A 13,751-nucleotide genomic window follows, 5' to 3' on the forward strand; every position below is an offset into this window, starting at 1 on the left:
TACTGCATGCACAGTACAAATGTGCTCAGTGACACGTCCATCTGCAGTAATGCAGAGGAGGTAAAGAAGGATGAAAGTATTAACACTATCTCACATTTATTCCTTTTTCTCTTGCTGTACCACAACAACAACAACAACAACAACCCTTTCTCCCTCTGCCTCTCCACTGGATAGTTTACTTGGTGACAACCCTGCCTGGACCTGCTTTATGATTGGGCTTCGAGTTCCCTCTTCCTACAACTATGCTACAACTTTTCTGTACGTAAACACATAGTCCCCATTGTTGGATCTGACCTGCCACCAACTTTCAAAATTCTCCAGAAGTGCAGATCATGCAGGGAAACTCACACAATGGGGTGTGCTCCATCTTTGTTTTTCCATCTGTGTCCCTTTCCCTTTAATAAGGTAATATACCCATAACAGAGCATGGCAACCATCCCATTGTGGACGAGTCATCAAGTACCTGCATGGTGGTAGCCTCCTGACCATGCAGGGATCACACTGTTGGATCACACTCCCTGTTCATGCTGAGTATTTACCTGTCATGACTGGGGCACAGGGACTCTGAGCGATGGATCACTGGCCAGCTAGCTGTTGCTGAGGCTGACTGATGCCAATGGGAAAAGTTCCTATTCAGAGTGGCTGGCACAAAAGCGGATCATCCACAAATGGAGCAGATGACATTATCTCCTGCTGGCAGTCATATGGCCCCAGCAGTATCTATGGAAGGAAAATCCTCTTCTAATGAAGTGAGGTAGGACCCTAAAATGTTCCCTTCCCAGGCTACACTGTGAGGGGAATGTAGGGCTAAGCGGCAAGCAGAGCAGCACTCTCGACACTACTTGGTGTGTACAAGTACTGATGGCGATTCATTCTTGACCACAAAGCCCTTGCTCTTCATAAAGAACTTGACAAATTTGGGGAAGTGTTAGCTGTTTCTAAAGTAAAGAGTGGTTCAATTTTGATCAAAACGGCATTCCCCACACAGTCACAGCACTGCTTACTTGGAGCAAGCTGAGTAACATACTGGTGACTGTCACCCCCTCCCACCCTCCCTCAATCCCCTCGCACGGTCTAAATTTGGTTGAGGCCATCATTTTTCACAGAGACCTGCTCTTGCAATCTGTTGATGAGCTTTGTCCACCATGTCTATAGGAGGCCAAAAGACAATGAGGTTGCTACTGGGGTCTTCATCTTGGCCTTTGAGGGCTATTCATTGCCTGAAAAGGTCACAGTGATGGCATACTGATGTGATGTCAAACTGTGGAGTTTGCACATATGTTCTAGACACTCTATATGGCGAACTCATGCCTCTTAATACGCCTATGGAGGCTGTGCCCCTACGGGTGAGGGTGTTTCAGGATATTACCATCTGCAATGTTTACCTCCCTCCCGATGGTGAAGTATCTCGCGACATACTGTTTGCAATGGTTTCTCAGCTCCCCCCACCTTACCTAATCTTGAGTGATTACAATACTCATAATCGTTGGTGGAATGGAACCATGGTCACTGGCCATGGTAAAGACTTCAAAAATTTACTAGCAGAACTTGACCTTCGCCTCTTGAATATTTGTACCCCCACATACTTCCATGTGGGGAACGGAACCTTCTCAGCCATTGACCTTTCCATTTGCAATGCTTGTCTTCTCCCAACCATCCACTGGAGGCTCCATGATGACCTGTGTGGTAGTGACCACTCCTTGATCTTCTGGTCCCTCCCTCAGAAACACTCCCCTGCATGCCTGTCCAGATGGGCTCTCAACAACGCTGACTGAGATGCTTTCACCTCTCCTGTCGACTTTGGCTCCTCGCTGGATGGAGATGTTGATGAGACAGTCGAGAATACAGCTACAGCCATCCTTTCAGCAGTTGATTTAGTGATCCTCTATTCCTCGGGCCCACCCCATCTCAGACAGTTCCTTGGTGGTAATCGAAAAACGCAGAGTCTATTAGGGATTGTAGGTAGGCTCTCCAATGCTATAAGTGGCACTTATTGATAGAGCACCTCATTGCCTTTACTTGGCTCCATGCGTGGGTCTGCCACCTGATAAAAAGATGGAAGCAAGAATGCTGGGAACGGCACATTTCAACCATCAGACCATGTACCTCTCCTTCACAGGTTTGAGCTAAGATCAGATGACTCTATGGATACCAGACACCTGCAGGTGTACCTGGTATTGCCTTGAATAGTCTTGTCTACACTGACTCGAACGCCATGACTGACAATTTTGCTCTGCACTATGCACAAGCCTTAGCGCCTGAGAATTATGAGAGTGCATTTCGTCACTTGGACCCATACAATGCTCCATTCAGTGAGTGGGAATTTGTCAGTGCCCTAGCCCACTGCTCTGATACAGCCCCAGGGCCAGACCGCATCCACAACCAAATGTTCAAGCACCTACTGGTGGACTGTCGGTGTCATATCCTTGCCATCTTTAACAGCATCTGGAGCGAGGGCAAGTTTCCATCACAATGGCGAGAAAGCATCGTTGTCCCAGTACTGAAACTGGGTAAGCACCCTCTAGGAATGGACAGTTATCGCCCACTAAGTTTCACCAATGTTCTATGTAAGTTCGTTGAATGCATGGTGAGCCAGTGACTCTTTGAGACTCCTGGCCTTCTGGTTCTGTCCCAGGGTGATTTTCGCCAAAGCTGTTCCGCTACTGATAATCTGGTTTACCTGGAGTCTGCCATCTCAACAGCTTTTGCCCAATCTCAGCGCGTTATAGCTGTCTTCCATGACCTGCAAAAGGCTTATGACACTACATGGCGACACCATGTCCTTGCTACCTTACATGAATGGGGTTTTGGGGTCAGTTCCCGATTTTCATCCAGAACTTCCTGTCGCATCGTATGTTCCAGGTTCGAGTTGGTGCTTCCCACAGTACAACCCATATGCAAGAGAATGGGGTCCCACAGGGCTGTACATTGAGTGTCCCTCTCTTTCTAGTTGCCATCAATAGTCTACTGGCAGATGTGGGCCCCCAGCATCGCCCCCCTCGGCTGCTGACGATTTTTGCCTCTGCTATTGCTCCTAAAGTGTGGGTGTTGCTGAACATCGACTGCAACACACCATGCAAAAGGCACAGGCATAGGTTCGCCTATGGCTTTCGATTTTCTTCCGTCAAAACTCACATCATGCACTTATGTCCACATTGTACCATTCACGCACAACCAGAACCTTACATCGATGACCAACTGCTCAGTGTGGTGGAGACTTACTTCTTTTGAGGACTGTTCTTCGATTCTTGGTTGACATGCACTCCCTATCTTCGCCAGCTTACGTGAAAATGCTGACTGCACCTTAATACACTTCGATTCCCGAGTAACACCAGTTGGGAGGGTGCAGATTGCACCACCCTTCTGCAGTTTTACAGAGCCCTGATACAATCCTGCTTCGATTATGGGAGTCTGGTTTACAGTTCGACATTGACCTCTTCACTGCAGATACTGGATTCGATACACAACTGTTGTGTTTTACTTATGGCGAGAGCCTTTCGAACTAGCCCTGTGAACAGCTTAATCGTGGAGGCAAAGGTCCCTCCATTGTGGAACAGGTGGCAACAACAGCTTGTCAGTTATGCTACCCATGTTTGTAGCTCCTCTGAATAACGAAACTATTGTCTCCTCTTTCCAAATACTACTCCCCATGATGATGACCCTGATCAGGGATTATCATCACAATCCAAATCCGTTATATCCTCTCTTAACTTCAGCTGTTTCTTCTACTATCTTTCCTCTGGATCCACTCCTGTACACCTTCGTGGTGCCTCCCTCAGCAATAGCTTTGTCTTAAACGATCACAAAGTCTGAAAGACTCGGTGAGGCTCTCCCATGCCAGTTTTTCTCCATCCTTGATGCATCCCTGGGTTCAGAATTATCCACCTGATGACTCAATGGTAGGGTTCGCTTATACTCATGCAGGGCATAGTGAAGTGCTCTCCTTGTGAGACGGCTATGATGTTTTCACTGCAGAGTTAGTAGTCATCTCTCGAGCTCTTAAGCATGTCCATTCCTGCACTAGTGAGTCCTTTCTCATCTGCAGTGATTCCTTGAGCAGCTTGCAAGCTCTTGACTAGTGCTACCTTCGGCATCCATTGGTCATTGCTATCCAAGATTCCCTGTATGCCATTGAACAGTGTGGTCGATCAGTAAGTTTTGTCTGAACTCTGAGCCATGTCAGGATCCTGGGGAATGAACTCGCTGATAGACTGGCCAAACTGGTTACCAGTAAACTGACTCTTGAGATTGGTATTCCAGAAACAGACCTCCGACTGTCAAGTTTCAGGTGTCTGCAATATGGAATGGCTCACACTGACTTCACCAAACTAACTACAGGTGACAAAGGAGACAGTGAATCTATAGAGGTGTTCCATTCAGGCCCCTTGCAAGGACTCTACCGTACTTTGCTGGCTCTGCATTGGCCATACTTGGCTGACCCATGGTTATCTACTCTGTTGTGGGGGACCCACCCCACTGTTGTTGTGGCTCCAGTTTGATAGTGATTCACGTTTTGTTGGACTGTCCCAACTTAGTAACCCTGTGGTGGACTCTTAATCTCTTGCTACCCCTGGTGTTAGAAGATGATGTCCCAGCAGCTGACTTAGTTTTACGTTTTGTTCCTGAAGTGGGTTTTTACCACTCTTCAAGGGAAAGCCAATTAACCAAGCCAACTGAGGAGTTGGCAGAACACTTTGCTTGATGGTCCAGCATGGTCCTCACCCTACCTATTCTCTATTCTTTTAAACTTTCCCCCCCCCAGCCCCACTTGCATGGTCTGTTGGACTTCTTCAGCTTTTGTTTTTCTGTACTTCTCTTGCTCTGTCTGTTTTGCTAGTCTTTCCAAAGCAATCTCGGAGTAGAGTACCTATGGTAAGTGGCAGTAGGCTGGGGGATATATGTCCCCTCACTGCACTCTGCTTCCAGGAGCTAATAACTTCTTCCTAAATGGGGCACTTTGCTCGCGTTTCTTCCTGTGTCTCCCTTTCTTCTTTTTGTCCTTTACCTCCTCAGCTTCTTGGTGTTTTCTTTCCCTGAGATTTGCATGGTAGGCTATCTCTGATTCACAGTCATATAAACCTGTCTGTTCAAGGAAAAACGAATGGTGACCTAGTAGTTTGGTCCTTTTAACCATCCTACCAACCAACCTATTATCTTATGATTCACTTCTCTTGTTTGAAGAAGGCTCTTCTTCCTTATGTAATGCAGTGATAAATTGTGTGTATGTGTATTTGTATTATGAATTTCTTATATACACCCTATTTTTCCATTATTTTATGTACTTCTAATGATGATGTCCATACAAAGAAATCTGTCTATGGATGAATGAATAAATAAATAAAATAAACACTCTGCTCACTAGAAAATTTCTAAATTTAAACCACTGACCAATGTTTGTCCATCATGAAACTAGAACCTCCGATTGACCTTATCAAAATAATTATGTTTTTTGTGGAGATAAATTAACTATTGCTGGCTAAACTCTGATTTGGTGCCTTTATCTGTGTCACAGTTGGTCATTGTTAAATCCCACCATTCAACAGTTGTTGCCAACTTCAGCACTCTATGCCTCCACAGCCATAATTAAATTTCACCAAACAATCTAATGATGATGTAGCAAGTTGAAAAATGTGTGGAATGATGTGCATCAAGAAATGGCCAAAGATGTGGAAAATAATCCAGAATTGCCAAATTTATTTTTAATTTGTAAAATTTTAGGCATACAACCAGACAAGTATTTTTCACTCAAATGAAGTTGAATGCTCATGTCAAAAAGGGACAGGACTGTTGATAACTTGACAACTCAACTTTGTGCATATGAGAAAGTTTCGTTGAGTAAAGGAGGAGAGTCTACACCTCAAGAGGCACTTATAAGTAACTCACCAAAACAACCTGTCTAAACAAGTACAGTACAAAAAAGTTGTTTGTCATTATTGCACAAGCCAAGAAATGCCAAAAGTGAATTGTGGATGGCCTCAGAAAAGTGATGTGTCGGAAGCTGTTGAAACTCTGAATACAGATATTGTTCTCTCCTTTGATATGTCCAGTGTTATGTCGTCTCAGTTTGATACTGACAGTCGATGCAACAAGTCATATCACCAACACTGACAATTTTTTCAAGATATATGAACCATTTTCTACAACATATACAGTTATATCAGCAGATGGTGATACTGTTGAGGCTCTTGGCAAGAGCACCATGGAAATGGAATCAGGGGTAAATTGAAACTGGCAAAAATTCACTCCAATTGATGCATAGTAAGTACCAAAAATTAAAAAGAACCTAGTTTCTGTCTCAGCAGCACAAGATAAAAGTCCAAAAAGTACATTTTCATCCACAACAGAAATATGTTGTTTTAAAATTGGTGAAGTCACAAAACTAGTTGGCAATCATGATCATTATGGAAGACTATTTAAGTAACTGATGAGAAGCATTAAAGCTTCTATTATTTCTGAAGTAACATAAATCATCCAAGAAAACTTACCAAGATTGTCTCATGAAAGATTTGGGCATCAAAATATGTAGATGTTAATCTTCAGGGTATTAGGCATAAACAAGGGGTTGGACTCTGGGCTCTGTGAAGGCTGTATTTACAGTAAAACACTTTGGCTTCCATCTGGCAGCCAGAAGAGAGCTTCTGATCTGGGCGAGCTGATTCATATAAATGTCTGTGGTCCTTTTCAAATGTCCAAATCTGGGTGTCACTAGTTTGTTTTATTCAAAGACGACTACTGTACATTTAAAGCTGTTTACCTTATCAAGGAAAAATCAGAAGTTCCTAATAAATTAAACAAATTTATAACTGAAACAAACACTGCTGGGTATACAACTAGAATGGAGGAGAGTTCAACAATAAACTGACAAGAAGGATTCTACAGAAGGAGAGCATAATCCAGTGTTTCACTATGACATACACTCTGAGCAAAATGGATACAGTGAAAGAGAAAATCTTACTCTTGCTGGAACAGCAGGTCTGTGACAGATTCTCATGGGAACATTCCTCGGTTGTTTTGAGGTGAAATGATAAATTCTGCAGCATACATCCTGAATCGAATGGGACCTTCCAGTATTCTAGCGATGTCTCCATATGAAATATTGTATCCTAAGAATACATATGTGAAACATGTACTTATAATTGGATCTAAATGTCATGTTCATGTTCCAAGATAATGAAGAGTGAAAATGGTTTGAAAAGCAGTAACAGGAATTCTGATTGGCTATGACCATGATGATTGTTATTGGATCTGGTACAAGGAAAATCGTCAGCTGATGAGATCACAGGATGTTATTTTTGATGAGAAAATTTAGGAAAAGGGAAATCCAGTAGTTCCTGTGGATCTTGGTATCCCTCATCAAAAGCCTCCAGGGTCATCAGACAGAATAGACAGCAAAGTGAAACTTATTTTTCCATGAGAAAATTAGTTCTATAGTTATGATAATTTACAAGACAAAGCTGAAGAGAAATTAGAAAAAAATGTGTTTTATGGTTGTGACTCACAGGATGAAATGGAAGAGTTATTAGAACAATCTAACTATGAAAGGACTAGGTCACAAGCCACAACTGCATGCATGTTTAACACTAAAATGTCTGAGAAGAGTTCAAGATTATGTACTGCAGTTAATGAATCTTGAGGAACCAGACTCTTATTGTGGTGCCATGAATCTGAGTGAATGAGATGGTTGGAAAGCAGCAAATGGATCAAGAAATGGTAGCACATCAAGAAAATGAAATTTGGACTTTAGAAGATTTACCTCCTGGAAAAAGGGCAATTCCATATGAGTAGATCTACAAACTGAATATGAAAGCTGATGACTCAGTTGACAGATTCAAAGCAAGACATGTTATCAAAGGATTTTCTCAAAAGAAAGGGATTGATTATGAACAAACTTTAGCTCTGTAGCAAAGATGTTGATTACTCAAATACTGCTCAGCATTGCAGCCAAGGAGAAGATGAACATTTCACAAATACACGCCTGGAAATGGAAAAAAGAACACATTGACACCGGTGTGTCAGACCCACCATACTTGCTCCGGACACTGCGAGAGGGCTGTACAAACAATGATCACACGCACAGCACAGCGGACACACCAGGAACCGCGGTGTTGGCCGTCTAATGGAGACGTGTCGTCTTTAGCGATGAGAGCCTTGGTGCCAATGATGTTTGTATGCATGTTTGGCGCCGTGCAGGTGAGCGCCACAATCAGGACTGCATACGACTAAGGCACACAGGGCCAACACCCAGCATCATGGTGTGGGGAGCGATCTCCTACACTGGCCGTACACCTCTGGTGATCGTTGAGGGGACACTGAATAGTGCACGGTACATCCAAACTGTCATCAAACCCATCGTTCTACCATTCATAGACCGGCAAGGGAACTTGCTGTTCCAACAGGACAATGCACGTCCGCATGTATCCCGTGCCACCCAACATGCTCTAGAAGGTGTAAGTCAACTACCCTGGCCAGCAAGATCTCCGGATCTGTCCCCCATTGAGCATGTTTGGGACTGGATGAAGCGTCGTCTCACGCGGTCTGCACGTCCAGCACGAAAGCTGGTCCAGCTGAGGCGCCAGGTGGAAATGGCATGGCAAGCCGTTCCACAGGACTACATCCAGCATCTCTACAATCGTCTCCATGGGAGAATAGCAGCCTGCATTGCTGCGAAAGGTGGATATACACTGTACTAGTGCCGATATTGTGCATGCTCTATTGCCTGTGTCTATGTGCCTGTGTTTCTGTCAGTGTGATCATGTGATGTATCTGACCCCAGGAATGTGTCAATAAAGTTTCTCCTTCCTGGGACAATGAATTCACGGTGTTCTTATTTCAATTTCCAGGAGTGTAAGTGTGACTACTGCTTTTCTTTATAGTGATGTGAAGGAAATGATATTTATAACCCAGCCTGAAGCCTATAGTGATGCTTCTAGAAAGGTACATTGATTAATGAAAAGCTTACATGGTCTGAAACAGACAGGCCATTGCTGAAATGAGATATTAGGTTTTAAGAGAAGTGAAGCTGATGACTGCCTCTTTATGAGTCAAACAAATTCTTACAACATTTTCTTTGTACTCTATATTGATGACTGATTGCAACAAACAATGATAGTGAACTGAAACAATTTATTGAAGATCCTGAAAGAGAATTCAAAATAAACTCAAACCTGGCATTGTATATCTTAGTTTTGGAAATTGACAGAAAATACAACAACAAGAAATTGTTGGTGCACTTTGACATAAGTGACTGTAGAGCTGTTACAATTCCAGTTATCAAGGATAATGGCATGAAAGGGAACCATATCAACACTGAATATCCTCATAGGCAAGCAGTTGGATCCCTGATGTTCCTGATGTAAAGGAAAAGACCAGACATAGCATATGCTGTTGGAGTAGTATCTAGAAGTCTTGAGGATCTGATAGAGCATGATGTATGGTAATAAAGCTAAAAAGAATCTTTTGCTGTTTGAGGGGCACACTTGACTACAGACTTACATTTAAAAAAACAGTGAAGGCAAAGGCATTATTGAATATTAAAATGATGCCGAGTGTGCAGGTGGTTTAGGGACTGGACAATCTACCCCGGTGTTCTTTGCCTGTATTTTGGTGTACCTGTCAGTTGGATGGGTCAAGGACAAACTTCCATTGCAGTCTCTACTACAGAAGCTGAAGTTGTAGTGGCTAGCAAAGCAGCACAAGAAATAATTTGGATCAGAATACTTTTAACCAAATTTTGCCATCAAAACCTTGCCTAAGAGTGGACGATGAAGCTGCTGTTTGACTTGGACAGAATCCTAAATTTCACTGATGGACCAAACATATTTTTATGGCACACTTCTTTGTTTGAGAGTTAGTTACAGCTGGTGAAATTACTGAATACAGAAAATCAGCTTGTGGGTTTATTAACAAATTCATTATTTGCTGTCTATGACAGTTGTGCAATAATATGAGAATGTGTAAGTTATTAAATAAGAGAGATTGTTAAAGTCAAGTGTTTTGAACAGTTTTATAACTTGAATGACATTTAAATATCTTTGTTTTACCAGTCACAGATTGTTTTATGCTCTATGCCACTGTCGAACTGTTTATTACCATTGTTAACTGTTAATGTGTAGACTTCAATAAACCAATTATTTGAATGAAGAAAAACTTGTGTTATTCTTAAATAATCAAACATGGATGCTTGGGGGCCTCATTCAACGTGTTGAAGACACTATTCTGGCCACCACTGAGGGAAAAGGGTGCAACCAACTGAAGATTGTGCTGCATGTTGGAATAAACGATGCATGTCATGTGGGCTCCGAGATCATACTTGGATCATTTCAGTGACTAGCAGTGAAGGTTGAGAATACCAGCCTTGCTCATGGAGTGAAGCTCACATTCTGAAATATAGTCCACAGACCAGATTGTGGTCCCCTAGTTTGAATCAACTCGAAGGCTTGAACCAGAAACTGTGAATGTTCTGTGACAAGGTAGGCTGTGGTTTTCTTGGCTTGGGCCATGTGGTTGAGAACTGTAGGCTCCCCCTAAATGGGCAGGTGTGTGCTACACATAAAGGGCTGCTACCAAGGTAGTGGGCTGTGTGCTGGGTGCGACTCTCCATTCAGTCCAGATAACAACAGCTGTTGGAGATCCGGAAGTATTGGTGTAAGATCTAAATGAATTCCCCCCTCCCTCTCCACCCAGACATGCACAGGCAATAGTGTCAAAATTTTAGAAATCAACTGTTGAAACATTTGCAACAAAGTGATAGAGTTTGAAGAGCCCCCAAAAGTCAGTGAAGTCCACAAAATACTAAGTACAGAAAGATGATTTAAAACTGAAGTTGATAGCAGTGAGATTTTTGAGGAAAATTTAAATCAATATAGAAATGACAATGGGAAATTGAGGTAGTGTATTTGTCATAGTAGACAAGAAACTCAAATCCACCAAGATAGAAATGGAAGCTGCATGTGAGATAGTTTAGGCAAGATTCACTATCAAGGGTGGGCATGCAATTGTTATTGGATCCTTCTACTGACAACCAGGCCCACATCTTTATGTGACCCAAAAACTTTAGAAAAAACCTGAGTTTGCTAGTATGTAAATTCCCCAATCATGCTATAATTGTTGGTGGAAACTTTAATCATCCAAGTGGAAAATTACAATTTTGTTAGTGGTAGGTGTGACAAGACATCCTGTGTACGTTTTTAAATACGTTCCCTGAAAATTGCTCAGAACTGATAGTTTGAAATTAACATCTTAACATTACCTTCTCTGTATATAAAAACGTGTCTTCTTTCCTTAAAAAAACAAATACATGCCTTACCTTCCAGAACAGATGTTCATTCACATGATACCAGATATAAAAACAATCTTGATGTAGACTTTACTAGGCTGTCTAAGGTCCAAAGTATCTTTAAACAAACAGGATTAAAATTACATAACAAGTTACCACCATCACTGAAAGACCTACAACATGATGCCTTCAAGAAGCAACTGCACAAATTGTTAGCTGATAAGTGTATCTATGATGTAAAGGAATTGGAATGTAGTAGAGAGTGAGAGTAACTATGATGTAAAGGAATTGGAATGTAGTAGAGAGTAACTATGATGTTAAGGAACTGGAATGTAGTAGAGAGTAACTATGATGCTAAGGAATTATAATGTAGATAATAACTCTTTATCCTCATGTAATGTAATCTGAATGTACATAGTTTTCCAATTTTAGATTCACTATCAAACGTAATGTCAAAACTGTCTATTTCAACAAATGTTGGCTAATGACACATTGAAAATGGTATCAGTGACCAAGCAGCAGCTGTAGCAACAGCAACAGTGATTACTACACTATAAAGAGAAATTAAAACAAGTAGAAAGATATGTATGTTTGTCAAACTAGGTAAAGAAGTGGCAGTGCCATATCTCAATGAGGAACTTAAAGCTTTTAGCTCATGCAGCAGTATGTGGAGGAAATATGCCTCAAAATTAAATGAATTGTTGACCATACAATGGATAGATATGAACACTGTAGAATAGCTGATAATGGAAGGGGCTCTCCATGATATACAATCACTGTAAAGGAACTTCTAAAAAAATAGAGACTACTGCATAATAGGTCTAAAACAAAGCATAGGGCTCTAGATGGAGGGATGCTGAAAGAAATGTGTTTGGCAGACAGGATAGCATTGCATGGAGTCTGCACTGACTACTATAGTAGAATATTGTCAAAAGATCTTTCACAAAACCCAAATGTAAAGGCTGGTAGCAGTACCTAAGTATATCCAGTCACTTGTGGATGAAACAGGAACTGAAATTGAGCATAGAAAAGCAAAAACTGAGGAGAGTTGTCCCAGCTTAATCCTTGTACCACTGAAAAGATGAGTGAAATAAGTGTTAGTGTTAGACGCATTGAAAAACAGCTGAAATCCATAAAATTGAACAAAGCTCCAGGGCCTGGTGGAATCCCCATAAGATATTATACTGAATTTGTGGCTGAGTTAACCCTTCTTTTAATTGTAATCTGTCATAGATACTTCAAAGAAAAAACTTTGCCCAGTTATCAAAAGAAAGCATAGGTCACACCCGGTATACAAGAAAGGTAGTAGAAGTGATCCACGGAACTACCATACAATATCGTTGACGTTGATTTGCTGTAGAATCTTAGAACGTATTCTGAACTCAGACATAATGAGGTATCTCAAAAAGGATGGTCTCTTCCATGACAACCATAATGAATTCTGAAAATATCAATCATGTGAAGATCAATTTGCATTTTTCTCACATCACTTACTGAAAGCTTTGGATCTAGGCAGTCAAGTAGATGCAGCATTTCTTGATTGTCAAAAAACATTTGACTCTGTATGACATCTATGCTTATTATCAAAAGTACATCTGTGTGGGGAATCAAACAAAACTTGTTCCTGGATTGAGGAAATTTTGGTAGGGAGGTCACAGCAAGTTATCTGGGATGAAGAGTCATCTATGTAGAAGAAACTTCAAGTGTGGCTCAAGAAAGTATAGGGCCCTTGCTGTATGTGTTGTATATTAATAACCTTGCAGACCAAAGTAATAGTTCTCAGACTTTTTGCAGTTGCTTAAATATCCAGTCAGTCATGATAAGATTTGAAAGTGGTGCAAAGATTGGCAACTTGCTTTGAAGTTCAAATATTAAAACTGTGCACTTCTCACAAAAAAACCATAGTAATCAATGCTTATAACATCAATGAGACACAGTTGGAATTCATATAAATACCTGGGTGTAACACTAAGTAGATGTCATGGGTAAAGCAGGTGGCGGACTTCAGTTTATTGGTAAAATACTGGGGAAATGCAATCATTCTACAAAGGAGAGGACTTACAAATCATTCATGTGACCCATCTTAGAATATTGCTCAAAGCTGTGGGACCATACAAACTATGACTAACTGGTGATATTGAACATATACAGAGAAGGGCAGTATGAATGGTCACACGTTTGTTTGATCCATGGGAGAGTGTTACAGAGATGCTGAAGAAACTGAAAGGACAGACTCTTGAAGATAGATATAAGCTATCTCAAGAAAGCCTGTTTACACAGTTTCAGGAACCGACTTTAAAAGAGAACTCAAGGAATATACTACAACTATCTCCTACATATTGCTCCCATAGGGATAATTAAGACAAGAGTGGATTAATTACAACGCTCATGGAGGCATTTAAACAATCATTCTTCCTGACCTCCATACATGAATGGAACAGGATGAGCCCTAATAACTTGTACCATGGGGCACCTT

The sequence above is a fragment of the Schistocerca gregaria genome, chromosome 4, assembly GCF_023897955.1.
Source record: "Schistocerca gregaria isolate iqSchGreg1 chromosome 4, iqSchGreg1.2, whole genome shotgun sequence".
NCBI classification, from domain to species: domain Eukaryota; kingdom Metazoa; phylum Arthropoda; class Insecta; order Orthoptera; family Acrididae; genus Schistocerca; species Schistocerca gregaria.